Source organism: Hibiscus syriacus, unplaced genomic scaffold (assembly GCF_006381635.1).
Source record: "Hibiscus syriacus cultivar Baekdansim isolate YM2019G1 unplaced genomic scaffold, ASM638163v2 tig00116951_pilon, whole genome shotgun sequence".
NCBI lineage: Eukaryota > Viridiplantae > Streptophyta > Magnoliopsida > Malvales > Malvaceae > Hibiscus > Hibiscus syriacus.
The window spans coordinates 1,371,648-1,389,238 of NW_024063482.1; positions in this window are offsets into that span (position 1 = coordinate 1,371,648).

Here is a 17,591-nt window from a genome sequence, read left to right on the forward strand (position 1 = left end):
TTGGCACTTGAACAAGAAGAAACTCCTTCATATACATTAGGATCAATTGCATAACATAACATGTGCATAGCCTTTGTGTTTTGTTGAGCTTTCTTCCGTTCTTGATCACTCCACTTCTTTGCCTTATTCGTAGGAGAGGAATATCCTTTCTCGATTATCATCTGAGATTCCATATCAAATGCTTGGATAAATATTATCATAAACCTCTTCCAGCAACGATAATTTGTCCCGTTGAAGTGTGGAGGCACGTCAATTGGTCTGGACTCTTCCATGGAGAATGAACCGGAAGTGGACACCATCTTTATCGATTTAACTCTTCTCGAATCGACTCAAGAAGTGGTTAAACCTTCAAATGAGTGAAGCTCTGATATCAATTGTTGAGTTAATCGATTGACGGAATTGGCCAAGAGGGGGGTGAATTGGCAATTAAAATTTTGGTGGAAGCTTTTGCAGAAAATTGAAAATAATTTGCACAGCGATTTAGAGTGGTTCGACTTTCTCAACCAAAGTCTACGTCCACTACCTTAGCTATCCACACTAATAATTTTCCAACAAATTCACTAATTTGTTCTTTCTTTTGAGGACAAAGAGTAACCTTACAACTTCCTCAAGAATTATACCCCAATTCTTGAGCACACTCTTTTTCAAAGAGAAATACACAAATTTTCAAACTTACAAGGAAAACCTCACAAGGCAATATGTTTGCACAATTCTAGAACAAAATAAGAACACTCAAAGATAATTACAATTGAGCACAAATTGTGTTCTTGAAAGCAAAATGAATATTGAAAGGAAATTTGGCTTGAATTGCACAAACTTGATGTTTGATGTTTTCTCTCTTGTTTCTCAATGATTTCTTCTTTCTTATTCTTGATCAATGGCTTCTAAGCTTGTTTAAATACACCTTCAAATGATTCTGAACATTGGGGATGATTAGTGGAGTCAATAGAGTCGTTTAAGTATGAAAACAATTAATTAAAGCAGTTGGGAGTGTCGGTGCATCGATGCATACCCATGGTGCATCGGTGCATCAGTGTAAAATTCAAATATTTTGACCGTTGGACCCTTAGTGAATCGGTGCACTAAGAGTGCATAGATGCATCAAGTGCATTCGATGTTTCAAAATAGCCATAGTGCATCGATGCATGGTTTGTGCATCGATGCATCAAATGCATTCGATGTTTTCATAAAATCCTTAGTGCATCGATGCATGAAATGCATTCGATGTTCAATTTAATTCATGGTGCATCGGTGCATCACTTTGAAAAATTGATTTTAGGCTTGATTTTGGCTCAAAATACTTTGTGAAAATTGTTTTAAAATAGTTTAAGTATAAAACACAATTTTACACATTTAGTAAGGTTTGAAATTGATCTTGAAAGACTTGGAGTAATAATTTGATATTCGATTAATTAAATCGAATATACTTAGAAAATCATTTGTAAAATCTTAAAATTCATTTAAACTTAATTTGTTATATCGAAACACAAAAATGTTTTCAACACAAAACCAATTAGAAGAAATCAGATCCAAATCTTTATTTACATGCCAACTACCATCAGTATTACAAAATACATATTATTCAATGTTTTTCTGATCTGATCTTTGGAAAGGAGGAACTGACATGTCTTGCTTAATTTTTATCGTTTGTCATCTTCTTGGTACCTACGTGTGAAACAATCACACACTAAGTCGTTGACTTAGTAAGACATATAAAATATATAATAGAAACCATAAAACATTTCATATAACCAAATAGATACATGCACATATACCCTCATTATCAACACAAACATCTTTATCATGATCTCTATCATTATCGTGTATTAAGATTCTTGTATATCATATAACACATATATCATTTCACAAAGAAACACATATAACATCATATAATTCTTATAACACATTTCATATCCCCAAAAGCATATACATCATATATATTGTATTTATGTTATCTCTTTAATTAGCCCATGGTACACTTGTGAGAACTAAAGATATGTGAGTGCATTGAGGTTGTGCACAAATGTTGTCATCACAACTCATAAAATTTCCACTAAGGGAACTAAAATTTGTCCCGAAAGACCACTGTATTGTCCGAAGGACCATTGTATTGTCCCGTATGACCACTGTAACCCTCGAATCTTGGCATGCCAACTATACCCCTAGCTCTCATATTACATAACATGTGCATTATCATTTGTGTCATTTCACATATTCATATAGGCACTTGTTTCACTTACACGTAGAACACTTTCATATGATTCACATTCACATGTCATATGGCTTATATCTTATTCTTATGTCTTTTCATAGACATATATTCACATATTCACATAGTCACATAGCTTATATTCTTTCTCACGTAGTCACATAGGTCCATGTCATATAACATATATCACACGTGCACACAATCAATTAGTACATATAATTACGTAGATTGTATAATATAGCTTATATCATTTCTCATATGTTCATGTAAACACGTATGTCCTAGCTTGTTCACATGGGTTCATATATACATCACATAACACATAGAATAACATATAAACTTATACATGTATTCATGTACATACTTTTATATAGTTCGTATATCAATGCTTACAATTTATATCACATTATTTATATTCTAGTTTCATATATTTATTTAATTCAGTTTTACATAGCTTGTTACATATATATATTATCATAACTTATCATCACATAGCTTCCATAATATTTTCCTATAGCTTCATAAATCTTTACCATATAACTCATATATTATATGTTTATTTAAGCCCATAACTTTTCCCCATATAGCTTATCTTATATGTTCGTATAATCACTTATGTCAATGTTTCCTAATTTATACATTATTCTCATATTGTCCTATAGTCAATACTATTTAGCTTATCTCACTTTTCATTTAATCTTGTAAGTTGATTATACCAATTCATATATATCTAACTCATGTAATTTATATCTTATTATAATATCTTTATTTAAACTTATCTCTGCTTGTTCATAAACACATATATCACATTAATTATATACTATTTCCATATATTCACTTATATTGGGTTCACATATCTTATATTACATATTTCTGTAATCACTTATGTCAATACCACATAGCTTGTATTATACTTTCATATATTCATGTAGTTCAGTATCACATATCGCATATACATGTAATCAGGTAGATCATGCCACCTATAATAACATATGACACATATATCCATTTTTATGTACTCATGCACACATAAGAATCACATCAATCACAAATCAATTAATATTTCAGGAGTCACTTATTACCATAGTAACTCCATCACTGGCTCATCGCAAACCAATATTTATTCGATAACATAAGTATAAGTTAAATTGCACTCACCTTAGCCTTGTTTTTTTTTGATTCGATCCTAATTCTTTGATTGTTCCAGAACAGGGCTACATTCATTATCTATATAATTATACATTTATACATATCAGTAATCCAATTGTATACTTTAATCTTTCAACTCTTAAACTAACTGAAAACCAATTTCATTTCTTGTTTAAAGTAGGTATCTGTTCGCGAGTTGTGAGTACTATAAAATATACGCAAATAATGTGCAAGTATACGCAATCGCTCAAGTAATATAATGATGAGTGAGTATCGTCTCCATAGGGATTGGGTGAAATTACGAAAGTCTAACCAAAGCAACGCACTAAATTATCTAAGTATAGTTAGTCTTGATATATACAAATGTCACGGCAATGGATATGTTTATGCTGGTGGATGCGGATTGATGGTGTGATGGTGTAGCAAATGGAAATGCAGTGGCAATGATGGATGTTTAATATTGAGTATGGTGAAATGTCAAGGCAATGAAAAATGGTAAAAACAGTAAATAAAAAGATAAATAAAATAAGAAGAAAATAATCCTCACGTGACAAGCTTCCAATGAAATGAATGGTAAGGATTGGTCTAAGGTTGCTAAACTTATTTCTCAAGTATATTTAAGCTATCTTGACTTTACTTACTCGACAGGGCTTTCCTAAGGTGTTCAAAAGAACCTAACAGAATAGGATGCCAAGGCATCTGCTCTCACTCAACGATGTTGGACAGCCTACCCTATTGATAAAGACACCCTTTTTAGTCGTTGAAATCCTATCCTAGTCTCTTCCGAGATCTAAGGGATTAAGTTATAATATTCCTAGGCCGGTTCAAAGCCCCTTGAAAATACCATAACCCATTGCTTATGAGGATCTTATCTTGCGTTTCTTCCGAATACTTACAAGTATTTTTAGCTTAGAATTCTTCCGAATACCTAACCTTCATCTAAGAGATGGACATTTCCATGCCTCTTACAAGCCTAGATGGTGAAGCATTCATAAGCAAAGCAAATAAAGAACCCAAAATAAACTTAAATATACCCTAAAAATAAAGTTTAAACAATCGTTCAACCAACCACCACCAAATAAGTTAGTTCATGGTGTGGTTCGAAATATCCAAACACAAAGTCATGAAAATATTCGTTCCAACAACCCACAAATTAATAGAAAAATAGCAGCAAAAGGGAAGTGAGAAGAAGCCTTCGACGCGCTACCGGAGGTCTCCTCTCAGCCACCACGAACCACCTAGCTCGCTAGCTCCTTCCGGCGCCTAGCTTGCCACTCCTTGGAGCTTTATCAATGGAGGAATATCCCAAAGAAGAAGAAAGGAAAAGAAAATAAAAATGTGATTTTTTTCTGCTCTATGCGTGTGCTCTCTCTCCTCCTTTTCTTCTCTCCCATGAGGTGTCATATATAATAAAAATATCTAGGGGTAATGATGAGGTTGTTGGGTGCAAAATACCCCTCATACCCCTAGAATCACATGTTGTGCAAGAACCTTATCCTCCAAGTGGCAGTGGTCCTTTGGCAGGCGGTTACAGCAGTCCTTCACGTGCAGAGACAACTGTCCAGTGCCAGCTGTCCTTATACAGAAATATTTTTTTGTCTTTTTCTGCGCCAGAAATGCCAAGGCATTTCAATCTGCTTTAGCAACGTGTGATGCCGCGGCATTACTTCCCAAAGAATCCTTTTTCTTGCTATTCCCTGCACACCATAGACAAACTGCACCTTTCCCTCAAACAACACCATTAAGAAATAAAATAGCACAACCACCACCAATGCAACTATATGCAACTACATGATCCTAAAATGACTAAAATGAGCTTTTAAACAAACAATAACTTAAGTGAAAAAGGCTTTAAAAGTAGCCTTTTTAGGAAGTTAACACACCCCCAAACTTAAGCTATTGCTTGTCCTCAAGCAATGGATAGCAGTTACATAAGCATAATGTCATGGAAAAGTTCGATAGTAAGACAGTAGGACAAAATTGAATTTCAACCCTCAGAACGATAGGCTTCAACATGCTAGACTTATCAAGAATTCAAGTACTTTTCCCTAGGTCAAACTCCTTTGTGGTAGTGTGTGTGCGTGATTGTATCCAATCAATACTTAGCGAATTTAGACAATTTCTAATCAAGTCCCCTAGTTTTTGTCAATGCATTTACTTATCATTAAGCACATTTTTACTCCCTTTTCTTTGATTTTTTTTATGCTGTTACGAAGGGAGTCATCTCATCACACCTACTCTCCCACACTCTAGATGAAAGGGAGCATACCTTCCATCCCCAAGCTAGTTAAGTAGAGTCATCCCGTGACTTATTTCATTCACTCATATGCACAAGGCTTCCATTTATTAAAGAAAGTTCCAGGAAATACCACGGCAAAGAGGAGTGTCCCTCTACAGCTATGCTTAAGCATTTATTCACAGTTTCATTTCTAAGGGAGTTTGTTTTTGATTTTTCTTATAAACACCATACTATATTTCAATGCCAAGACTAACTAAAGTTCTAACTAAAGTTCCTTCATAAAAATTTCCTAAATTTTCTAAGTATAGAAAACATACAAATCGTGTAAATATTTTTCACAAAGCATCAAGCCCTAGAGTGAGTTCTATCATTCTCAACAGTCATTTACATTCAGATTCTAGCCTAACAAAATTATCATCATCGGGTTTCCTCAAAACATTTCATCTAATTGTCCTACCATTTACTGATGCCATGGCATAATACTATGCTAATGCTATCATGCATATGACCTACCAAGAACAATACCTCCCCCAAACTTAAGGGAAGCATTGTCCTCAATGCTTTAAAGAGAACTAAACTAACTATAAACTATATGTTATGCAATGAAATGCAACTAAATGAAAATGGATGCAAGAGAGGTACCTCAATGTTTACGTGGTGGAGGTGCTTTGGAGGTGCTAGTAGCTCATCGTTGGGTGCACTTTTGGATAGGTACTGGGCTGGACTCGGAAGAAGTGGAGTAATAGTGCGCAATGCGTCTAGCCGTGGTCTTGGTGCGGCGACCACTACGTTGTGCATGAGAAGGATTGGGTGTTGGGACGGGGCTGGGTGTTTCTTCGACAGGGACAGTGGGCGGATATTCAGGAGTCTCGGACCGGCGTGTATCAGGAGTAAGGTCAGCAGCAGGAGGATCGGGTGCATCCTGCTCAGGATCTGGAGATGCCTCGGCTTTGAATGCCGGCAGAATTTTGTCTGGGAAACCAGGGAAATTCCATTGACCGTGGGGAATAATTTCTTAAAACAACGATTCCACCATAGCATCTCTATGCTTCACGTATCCAAAGAAATTACGGATGTCACCGTGTAAAGCATGCAGTTGAGCTTGAGTCTGCGTCACAGCTTCCTCGAGAGCAAGTAACCTTGCCTCGGCATTCGATTCTGTAGTACCTACAGATTGCTCATGAACAGGGTCTTTAGACTTGGGATTTTCAAGTCCCAACAATAGTGGAAGTCTAGCCCTAGTGATGCCCGATAATCCAGGTAAAATTTCATCAAAAGCATTTTCCTCAACCTTTTTCTTACGACATAAAGCGGTAATTAAATTAGGAAACACCAAAGCACTTGCCTTTTTACCCAAACAGTCATGAACTTGCTGAACAATAATACGATCCACATCGATCGGACGGGATACTATCATAGAATGTAAAAGCAATAAGCGTAAAAGTGATACCGTAGTGTTGTGGGAAGTGGGCATTAGTTTATGCTTGAGAAAGTGATTACATAACTTTGCGTGCGGCTGAATACGTTCTCGGTTGACCGAGTATCTACTCGTTTGTCGTCCATTACACTCAGTGTTTTCAAAACAAAGGTCCTCCAAGACCCCATCGTATGTGTTATATCGGCTTCCTCTTCGAACATGGCATGGTCGTCTACTACCTCCTGTAAATGAAAATAACAATTAATAGCAGTGGATGTAAAACGGATTTTCTTACCTCGAACGAAGATGGAGTGTTGATTGGGCTTGGAAATGTTCGCATAAAACTCCTTAACTAATGAGGCGTTCACCGAACCAGGATGACGGGCAAACTTCTGCCACTTGAGCGGCGTCACGATGTCCATAACATCGGGTCCAAAACCACCATCGGTTTCATCGGTAAAAATAAATCCCAACTCAAAAAAGAGTTTTCGGTTCTTGAAGTTTTGGAACCGAGCCTTGGCCTCATCGTTCTCAAACTGTTGCTAAGCGGTCGTGTCGGTTGGAGCTGGTCTTGAGCGCACCATTTTCAGTGTTTTTGAAGTAAGAAAAATGAAAAAGGAAGAAGCTTTTGAAAGCTTTAAAAACTTGGATGTATTTCGGCTATGGAGAGAATAAGGGAAGAAGATGAGTAAAAGAGAGAGAAAAAGTAAAAGTTAACATGAAAGAGAAAAAAATGAATAAAGAAAGAGAAAAGAAAAAGTTAAAAATTTGGGAGGGAAAAGGGGTGATAGGACGATTAAGAGAGGAATTAGTGGGTGGGGGGTTGTGCATGTATAGGGAAGGAAAAAAATTGCCAAAAGGTAATGATGGTGATAGGACAAGTCTGTGGAAAGAGAAAAAGAAATGTCAGAAATTAAATTAAATAAAAAGAAACAAATCAAAAGAATATATCTCCAATTTATGCTCTGTCCTTTCCTTCATTTGGTAACCGCTCCTTGTACGGTTTGCAGCAATGTGGTCCCTAGAAATCAGATCAAAAATTAATTACAAAATAAAATAAAATAAAACTAAAGAAAAAAAACTTGAATGTTAAATTTTATTTATGCACAGACACAAATTCAATGCCGAGGTATCAAATTTTGGTTCTCCTCTGGGCACGCTTCAGTATCGTGCAGCCGTAACACGTCCTTGTTGTGCGGTGGTGGAATTCCATTGTAGGCTTTCAGACGCTGGCCATTGACCTTGAAGATCTTCCCATTGTTTATTCTCTTGATGTCAACAGCTCCATGGGGATAGACATAATGCACCTCAAATGGCCCTGACCATCGAGATTTTAGCTTCCCAGGAAAGAGTTTAAGTCTGGAGTTGTAAAGCAAGACTTGGTGCCCCACATGAAAATGCCGTGGCATCAGTTTTTGGTCATGTCACTTCTTGGTTTTCTCCTTGTATATCCGAGCATTCTCATATGCTTGTTCTCTAAACTCTTCTATTTCATTAAGTTCTAATAATCTCTGCTCCCCAACTAGTTGAGCATCGAAATTCAATCGCTTGATAGCCCAATAAGCTTTATGTTCAAGCTCAACCAGGAGATGACAAGCTTTACCATACACTAACTTGAAGGGTGACATCCCCAAAGGAGTTTTGAATACTGTTCTGTACGCCCAAAGTGCTTCATCCAACATTGGTGACCAATCCTTTCGCTTTGGGTTCACCACTTTCTCTAAAATCTGCTTGATCTCTCGATTAGATATCTCAGCTTGGCCATTTGTCTGCGGATGATATGTCGTGGCAATCTTGTGTCGAACTCCATATCTCAGCAATGCCTTGGCAATCAACTTGTTATCAAAATGGGTTCCTTCATCACTGATGATAGCACGAGGTACTCCAAACCGAGTGAAAATATACTTGTGCAAAAACTTGAGTACGGTCTTGGAGTCATTCCTTGATGTTGCTATTGCTTCCACCCACTTTGACACATAATCCATAGTAAGCAATATATATAATTTTCCTTCAGAAGATGGGAATGGTCCCATGAAGTCGATGCCCCACACATCAAACAGCTCTATCTCCAAAATATTTTGCACCGGCATCTCATGTCGTCTGGAGATGTTTCCAGTCCGTTGGCATCGATCACATCCTTTGTAAAATGCTTGGGTATCTCTAAACAAAGTCGGCCAGTAAAAGCCTGATTGCAGGACCTTAGCAGCAGTCCATGCTCCACCAAAATGGCCTCCACTTGGGGCCGAATGACAATGGTACAAAATATCACTTTGCTCCTCTTCGGGTACACATCGTCTAATGAGCTGATCGGTACAATGTTTGAACAGATATGGCTCATCCCAAAAATAGTGCCTTGCATCGTGCTTGAACTTCTTTTTAGCCTGACTATTCAAATCAAAAGGCACAATTCCACTAACAAGAAAATTAACAAGGTCAGCGTACCACGGGATTGTCGCGGCATATAAAATTTTCTCATCAGGAAATTCCTCTTGGATATCTACAGTGTCATGGCATTCAGAATTGTTCTCTAGCCTAGATAAGTGATCAGCAACTTGATTTTCAGTTCCTTTTCTATCTACCACCTCTAAGTCAAATTCTTGCAAAAGTAAGATCCACCTAATAAGTCTAGGCTTGGCATCCTTTTTGTTCACTAAGTATTTTATAGCCGAATAATCAGTGTGAACAATAACTTTAGTGCCTATTAGGTAAGGTCTAAATTTATCAAAAGCAAATACTACGGCAAGTAATTCTTTCTCAGTGGTGGTGTAGTTCAATTGTGCTTCATTTAAAGTGCGGCTAGAGTAATAAATAACATGAAAGATTTTACTTCGGCGTTGCCCCAAAATAGCTCCTACGGCATAATCGCTTGCATCACACATCAGCTCAAATGGTGATGTCCAGTCGGGAGGGACTACAATGGGTGTCGAGATCAGTTGTCGCTTTAGCTCAGTAAACGCGCCGAGGCATAATTCGTCAAACACAAATTGAAGCAATGTGCACAAAGGTTTAGAAATCTTGGAGAAGTCTTTGATAAACCTTCTATAGAATCCAGCATGTCCAAGAAAACTTCTTATTTCCTTGACCGAAGTTGGTGGTGGCAATTTTTCAATCACTTCAATCTTTGCCTTGTCCACCTCAATACCCTTGTGTGAAATTTTGTGGCCTAATACAATACCTTCAGTCACCATGAAGTGACATTTTTCCCAGTTTAAGACCAACTCAGCCTCCTCGCATCTCTTGAGAACTTTTGCTAAATTACCGAGGCATCGTTCAAAGTCATCCCCACAAACAGAAAATTCATCCATGAAGATCTCCAGAAAATCCTCAACCATATCTGAAAATATAGCTTGCATACAACGTTGAAACGTTGCCGGGGCATTACAAAGTCCAAAAGGCATCCTCCTAAAGGCAAAAGTGCCATAGGGACAAGTAAATGTAGTCTTCTCCTGGTCCTCTGGTGCGATGTCAATTTGAATATACCCCGAATACCCATCCAAAAAGCAATAGAATGCTTTGTCGGCCAATCGATCCAACATTTGGTCGATGAAAGGTAGAGGAAAGTGGTCCTTCTTCGTAGCTTTGTTGAGTTTTCTATAGTCCATACATATCCTCCATCCGGTCACAGTGCGAGTGGGTAATAGCTCATTATCCTCATTCGTAACCACCGTCGTGCCTCCTTTCTTCGGAACGCATTGGACAGGGCTCACCCATGAGCTATTGGAGATAGGGTAGATCACTCCAGCATCAAGCCATTTCAGAATTTCTTTCATCACCACTTGTTTTATAACAGGGTTGAGTCTTCTTTGTGGTTCAATTGAAATACCGTGGCAATCTTCTAGCAGAATCTTGTGCATGCAGATCATGGGACTAATGCCTTTCAAATCGGCCATAGTCCAATCAATTGCTTTCTTATGCTGCATCAAAACACTTAACAAACTTTGCTCTTGGTTAGCAGTAAGGTTAGCGGAAATAATCACCGGTAAAGTCTCATCGCTACCTAAGTAAACATATTTAAGATGCCCTGGCAAAGTCTTAAGCTCTAGATTGGGTGCATGCAATAATGAAGGCTTAGGAGAAATGAATTCATCAAAATTCAGAGGTTCAAAATTCATACCTGATCTAACTTGTACTAAGCTAGATTGCTCCTCCAAAATTGGAAAGTTGTCGGACTCCACTAAGCTTTCATCATCCACCCAATATTCATTTTCTGCTAGCTGAATGAAGTTGTTCTGGCAAATATGTTCAGTCTCTTCTTCAATCACTGAGTTCAATTCAGAAATGCCTTGGCATTCTTCAGTGTCATCAACATATTTGAGCGTTCTAAAAACATTGGCAGTCACACACTGATCAGCCACTCTCATGGTGAGTTCACATTTTTCACAGTCTATCAAGATATGTCCAGTGGCTAGGAAAGGTCTTCCCAGAATGATTGGTGCCTTGGCATCAACTTCACAGTCCAGAATTAAGAAGTCGACTGGAAACACAAACTTGTCTACCCTTACTATGACATCCTCGACTCTCCCTTCAGGTTTAACATGGGATTTATCGGCAAGTTGTAAAATAACTGAGGTGGGTCTTGCATCTCCTATGCCAAGCTTCATGAATATCGATTTAGGCATTAAGTTGACACTTGAACCTAGATCACATAAAGCCTTTCCAACGAAATTAGCTCCAATTGAACAAGGAATAATAAAGTTGCCCGTATCATTTCTCTTTGGCGGTAACTTACTCAATGAAGAACAAAATTCTGTTACCGTGGCAACAGTCTCTGCTTTCCTCTTCTTGGTACAAATGTCATTCAGAAATTTGGCATACATCGGCATCTATTCAACAGCTTCCAAGAGAGGTATATTGATATGGAGTTGATCAAGAATTTCTACGAACTTCTTGAACTGAACTTCATCATTGTGCTTCTTCAATCTTTGCGGGAAGGGTGGGGGAGGTCTAGCTTCCTTAGCTGTAGGAATAGAATTTTCTTTTGCCTTGGCATCAGAATCTGGTACCTTGGCAGAATCCTCCTCCTTGTCCTTCTCAGAAACTCTATCATCTTGTAATTCAGCTTCAGTAGTGGGATTAGAATCATCATGCTGTGGCCCACTATCCTTGACTTGTTGATTGATTTGTGTTCCACTCCTAAGAGTTAACACATTGCAGTGCTCTTTTCCAGGCCCTTTAGTGACTTCAGTATCACTTGGCAAACGTCCTTGCTGACGCTCTTGCAATGCTGTAGCAATCTGACCAACTTGACCTTCCAAAGCTCTCAGAGACGAGCTATGGCTTTGAAGTAAGGCGCCTTGACTATGAAGTAAAGCTCCTTGATTTTTAATTGAAGTAGAATGGTCTTGCAGCATTGTCTTCGTAGTAGATATGAATTCTTGAATTGTAGCTTCTAAGGAACTTATGCTCGCTGAAGATGAAGCTCTTTTGTTAGCATTATGCCATGGCATAGCATTTTGGTAACTTTGAGGCTCATTGTGATTCTGCTGCCTAGTAGGTTGATTAGCATTGTGGGCTCCTTGATTTCCCCATGAAAAATTAGGATGCTGACGCCATCCAGCATTATAAGTGTTTGAGTAAGGATTGTTGCTGCCTCGATTGTAATTACCAACAAAGTTGATGGACTCATGGTTGGTTGGGCATTCGCTCTCGTGATGATTGCCTTGGCATAACAGACATGCCAGATTAGTTGTTTTCACTTCCTTCACATCAGTGGAACATTGTAAGTTCTTCAACTTATTAGTAATAGCGGAGAGTTGAGCGGACACCGAATCTTTGGCTTCTAACTCGAATGCTCCAGGTGCTCTCCTCCCACTCCCAAGTCTTGAGGAAGGAAATTGATAATCATTGTTAGCAATTCTGTCCAAGATAGCAAACGCCTCAGTAGGTGATTTGTCCAGCAATGTCCCATTTGCTGAGGCATCTAGTAACATCCTCGTGGGTGCATTGACTCCATTATAGAACATGACTACTTGAGTCCAATCATGAAAACCATGATTTGAACACTTTCGAAGCAAACTCTTATAACGATCCCAACACTCATACATGGATTCGTCGTCGCCCTGGCGAAATGATGATATTTCATTCCTTAGCTGCGTATTCATGTTTGGTGGGTTGTACCTCAATAAGAAACTCTTGCAAAGATCGGCCCATGATTCCATCGAACCGGCTGGTACACCACTCAACCAAGCTCTTGCTCGGTCACGCAATGAATACGGAAAAAGCTTTAATTTCAGAAAATCCTCATGCACTCCTTCTTGGCGGAAAGAATCACAAACTTCCAGAAAATTACGAATGTGCTGCCTGGCATCTTCAGTTGGCATACCCCCAAACTGCCCAATGGAATTCAACATGTTGAACATGACTGGTTTCAGCTCAAAATATGCAGCTTGAATTTCGGGTGCCAGAATCCCAGGATTCAGATAATCCAGCATCGGATTTAAATGATCTCGAATAACACGAGGCCTGATAGCATGTTCAACATTGTTTAATATCGCGGCATTCTGATTTCCGTCATCTTGACCAATGCCTTGGTTTCCAATCTGATACATATTTCCTTGAGCACGTCTTCTTCTTCTAAAGAGTCTTTCAATCTCAGGTTCTATTGGTTCCAAAGGCTCTTCAGAATTTCTTCTAGGCATACACTAAATAAACCTGAAAAATAAAACAAAAATATCAAGTAAACTATACAAAAAATAAAAATGCAAAACAAAATAAAATGCTCTGGCAAAACTAAATAACTTCAGGCTGCCAATCCCCGGCAACGGCGCCAAAAACTTGTTCGCGTGTTGTGAGTACTATAAAATATACGCAAATAATGTGCAAGTATACACAATCGCTCAAGTAATATAATGATGAGTGAGTATCGTCTCCACAGGGATTGGGTGAAATCACAAAAGTCTAACCAAAGCAATGCAATATTCTATCTAAGTATAGTTAGTCTTGATATATACAAATGTCACGGCAATGGATATGTGTATGCTGGTGGATGCGGATTGATGGTGTGATGGTGTAGCAAATGGAAATACAGTGGCAATGATGGATGTTTAATGTTGAGTATGATGAAATGTTGAGGCAATGAAAAATGGTAAAAACAGTAAATAAAATGATAAATAAAATAAGAAGAAAATAATCCTCACGTGACAAGCTTCCAATGAAATGAATGGTAAGGATTGGTCTAAGGTTGCTAAACTTATTTCTCAAGTATATTTAAGCTATCTTGTCTTTGCTTACTCGACAGGGCTTTCCTAAGGTGTTCAAAAGAACCTAACAGAATAGGATGCCAAGGCATCTGCTCTCACTCAACGATGTTGGACAACCTACCTTATTGATAAAGACACCCTTTTTAGTCGTTGAAATCCTATCCTATTCTCTTCCGAGATCTAAGGGATTAAGTTATAATATTCCTAGGCCGGTTCAAAGCCCCTTGAAAATACCATAACCCATTGCTTATGAGGATCTTATCTTGCGTTTCTTCCGAATACTTACAAGTATTTTTAGTTTAGGATTCTTCCGAATACCTAACCTTCATCTAAGAGATGGATATTTCCATGCCTCTTACAAGCCTAGATGGTGAAGCATTAATAAGCAAAGCAAATAAAGAACCAAAATAAACTTAAATATACTATTGAAAATAAAGTTCAAACAACCATTCAACCAACCACCACCAAATAAGTTAGTTCATGGTGGGGTTCGAAATATCCAAACACAAAGTCATGAAAATTCATTCCAACAACCCACAAAATAATATAAAAAATAGCAGCAAAAAGGGAAGTGAGAAGAAGCCTTCGACGCACCACCGGAGGTCTCATCTCGGCCACCACGAACCACCTAGCTAGCTAGCTCCTTTCGGCGCCTAGCTTGCCAATCCTTGGAGCTTTATCAATGGAGGAATATTCCCAAGGAAGAAGAAATGAAAAAAGAAAATAAAAATCTGATTTTTCTGCTCTATGCGTGAGCTCACCGTCCTCTCCTCTCTCTCTCCCATGAGGTGTCATATATAATAAATAAAATATCTAGGGGTAATGATGAGTTTGTTGGGTGCAAAATACCCCTCATACCCCTATAATCATATTTTTTTGCATGAATCTTATCCTCCAAGTGGCAGTGGTCTATTGGTAGCTCTGGCAGGCGGTTACAGCAGTCCTCCACGTGCAGGGACAGCTGTCCAGTGCCAGCTGTCCTTATGCAGAAATATCTTTTCGTCTTTTTCTGCGCCAGAAATGCCAAGGCATTTCAATCTGCTTTAGCAACGTGTGATGCCGCGGCATTACTTCCCAAAGAATCCTTTTTCTTGCTATTCCCTGCACATCATAGACAAACTACACCTTTCCCTCAAACAGCATCATTAAGAAATAAAATAGCACAACCACCACAAATGCAACTGTATGCAACTACATGCAACTACATGATCCTAAAATGACTAAAATGAGCTTTTAAACAAACAATAACTTAATGAAAAAGGCTTTAAAAGTAGCCTTTTTAGGAAGTTAACAGTATCGGTACCCTCTATAAGGTATCAATACACCCCTAACTGAGGTATTGATACCCTGTCTAGGGTATAGATACCCTAATGACATTATGAATTTTTCATCTTCAGGGATATTCTGTAATTTTTCGTTAAAAGGGGTATCGATACACCTTCATAGGGTACTGATACCCTCTGCTCAGAAATTACATTTTGAGCATGAAAATCACCTCATTTATGCTCAAACACTTCCTATTTCATCCCCTTATATATACTTAACTCATCTACTCATACTTGAACTAATTAATACTCATTCAATACATCTTCAACTTCAAAATCCACTTCTCTATCTAGAATCCAAGAATCATACCCAATTTTCAACATGTTCTAAATTCAATTCTAACACTTCATACTCCTTAATTAGGTTGATGACAAGTCACATTTAGCTTCATATTCAACTTATCAACTATTTTCCATAAATTCATATAAAACCCCATTTCCTTTAATCTCTCATACACCTTTCATCTTATTGTTTCAGAATAAATTAAGCTTTCCTTAAGCTTAATTATTATCAAATGATCGAAACTCAACTTAAATTTCAACTAATAATCAACTATTAAGAAATCTTACCTTTGCAAGTTGGAGTCCACGACTAGGAGAAGGAAGAAGAAAACTCTGGAGAAATCTCTCATTTCCCCACGTGGTTCTCTTATCTTATAAGAGGGAAAAATATCTTTCATGTTAAATAACCATTTTGCCCTTTGATTCTTTTAATAATTACTAAAGCCTTCAGGAAATATTTCCGAATAAATCATTGAACTATTCAAATATCCCACTTTAATCACCACATTCTGGAATTTTATAATTTAATCACTAACCAATAGTTTGGGATGTTACAATATATATATTTATATTAAAATAAACCAAGAAAAAAGTGTATATTTACTTGTATTAATCAATTGAAGCAAGGAATAAGAATATTAATTTTCTGGTCAAAGATGGTCTGAAATTGCCATCCTACTCTGTTGGGGATAATGATCTCAAAAGCGCATTAGTTATTCTTATTCTTATGAGATGACCAAACAATACACCATCTATTACAAGAAACATCGGACATATTCTTTTACATCCGCCCCGATGTCCTTATTCCTCTGCCCACTTCCACCCTCCCAAAAATGTACTATTTGCATCTATACTTGTAAAACTTTTAAAATATGTCATTAATATTCTATTCTATACTAATTATTATCCTTACAATTTTTATGTTCGAATATAATATTTAATCATATTCGTAAAGTTATTATCAAATGTTAACAATTTTAATAAAATCATCTTTTAATGTGAATGAAAATATTTTCTTTTATCTAAAGTCGTAGATAATAATTTATAATATGATTCGGCAGAAGCAATTATCGAGGACTCCAATTTGATTTTAATTTCATTTACTTTTTCCGAATCAAATATTAAAATAAAAGAACATTAAGATTGAAAAAAATCAGTTTTTTTTTCTAGGATATGTACGGTAAATGTTTCATAAACATGTTAACATAAATAAAAGTTAAATAATATTGATTATAATACATATTTATAGACATTAACTATAATCACTCAATAAAAATATGTATAATATATTTAAAACACAAACATGTTAAAATCCCATCACAAAGAAAATTAAAAAAATTATATTTAAACTTTTTAATATTTTAGCACGAACTAAACCATCTCAGTATTTAAAGGGATGATTGTTATCATTAAAAATTTCAAGTTCAAGTATCATAAATTACAACTGTGTTTGAACTTTCATTGTTAAATGATTGAAATTTTTTAAAACATATATCACCTTAGATTAATTAAATTTCTTTTAATTTTTTTTATAAATTATACTTAATTTAAAATTTTATATTTATCATTTAATTTTATAAGATTGAACTACTATTAAAAAATAATATTTAACTATACTAAAATTTAAATAGACCATTACGTATTTGAGAGTACAAAATCTAATTTCATATAGTATTTTATTTCTAAAATTTCTAAGGGACTATTTGTTTGTCTCTTAATAGAATCTTCATATAATTTCGTACCTTTGAATGATTTAGTGTTAACTGATTCA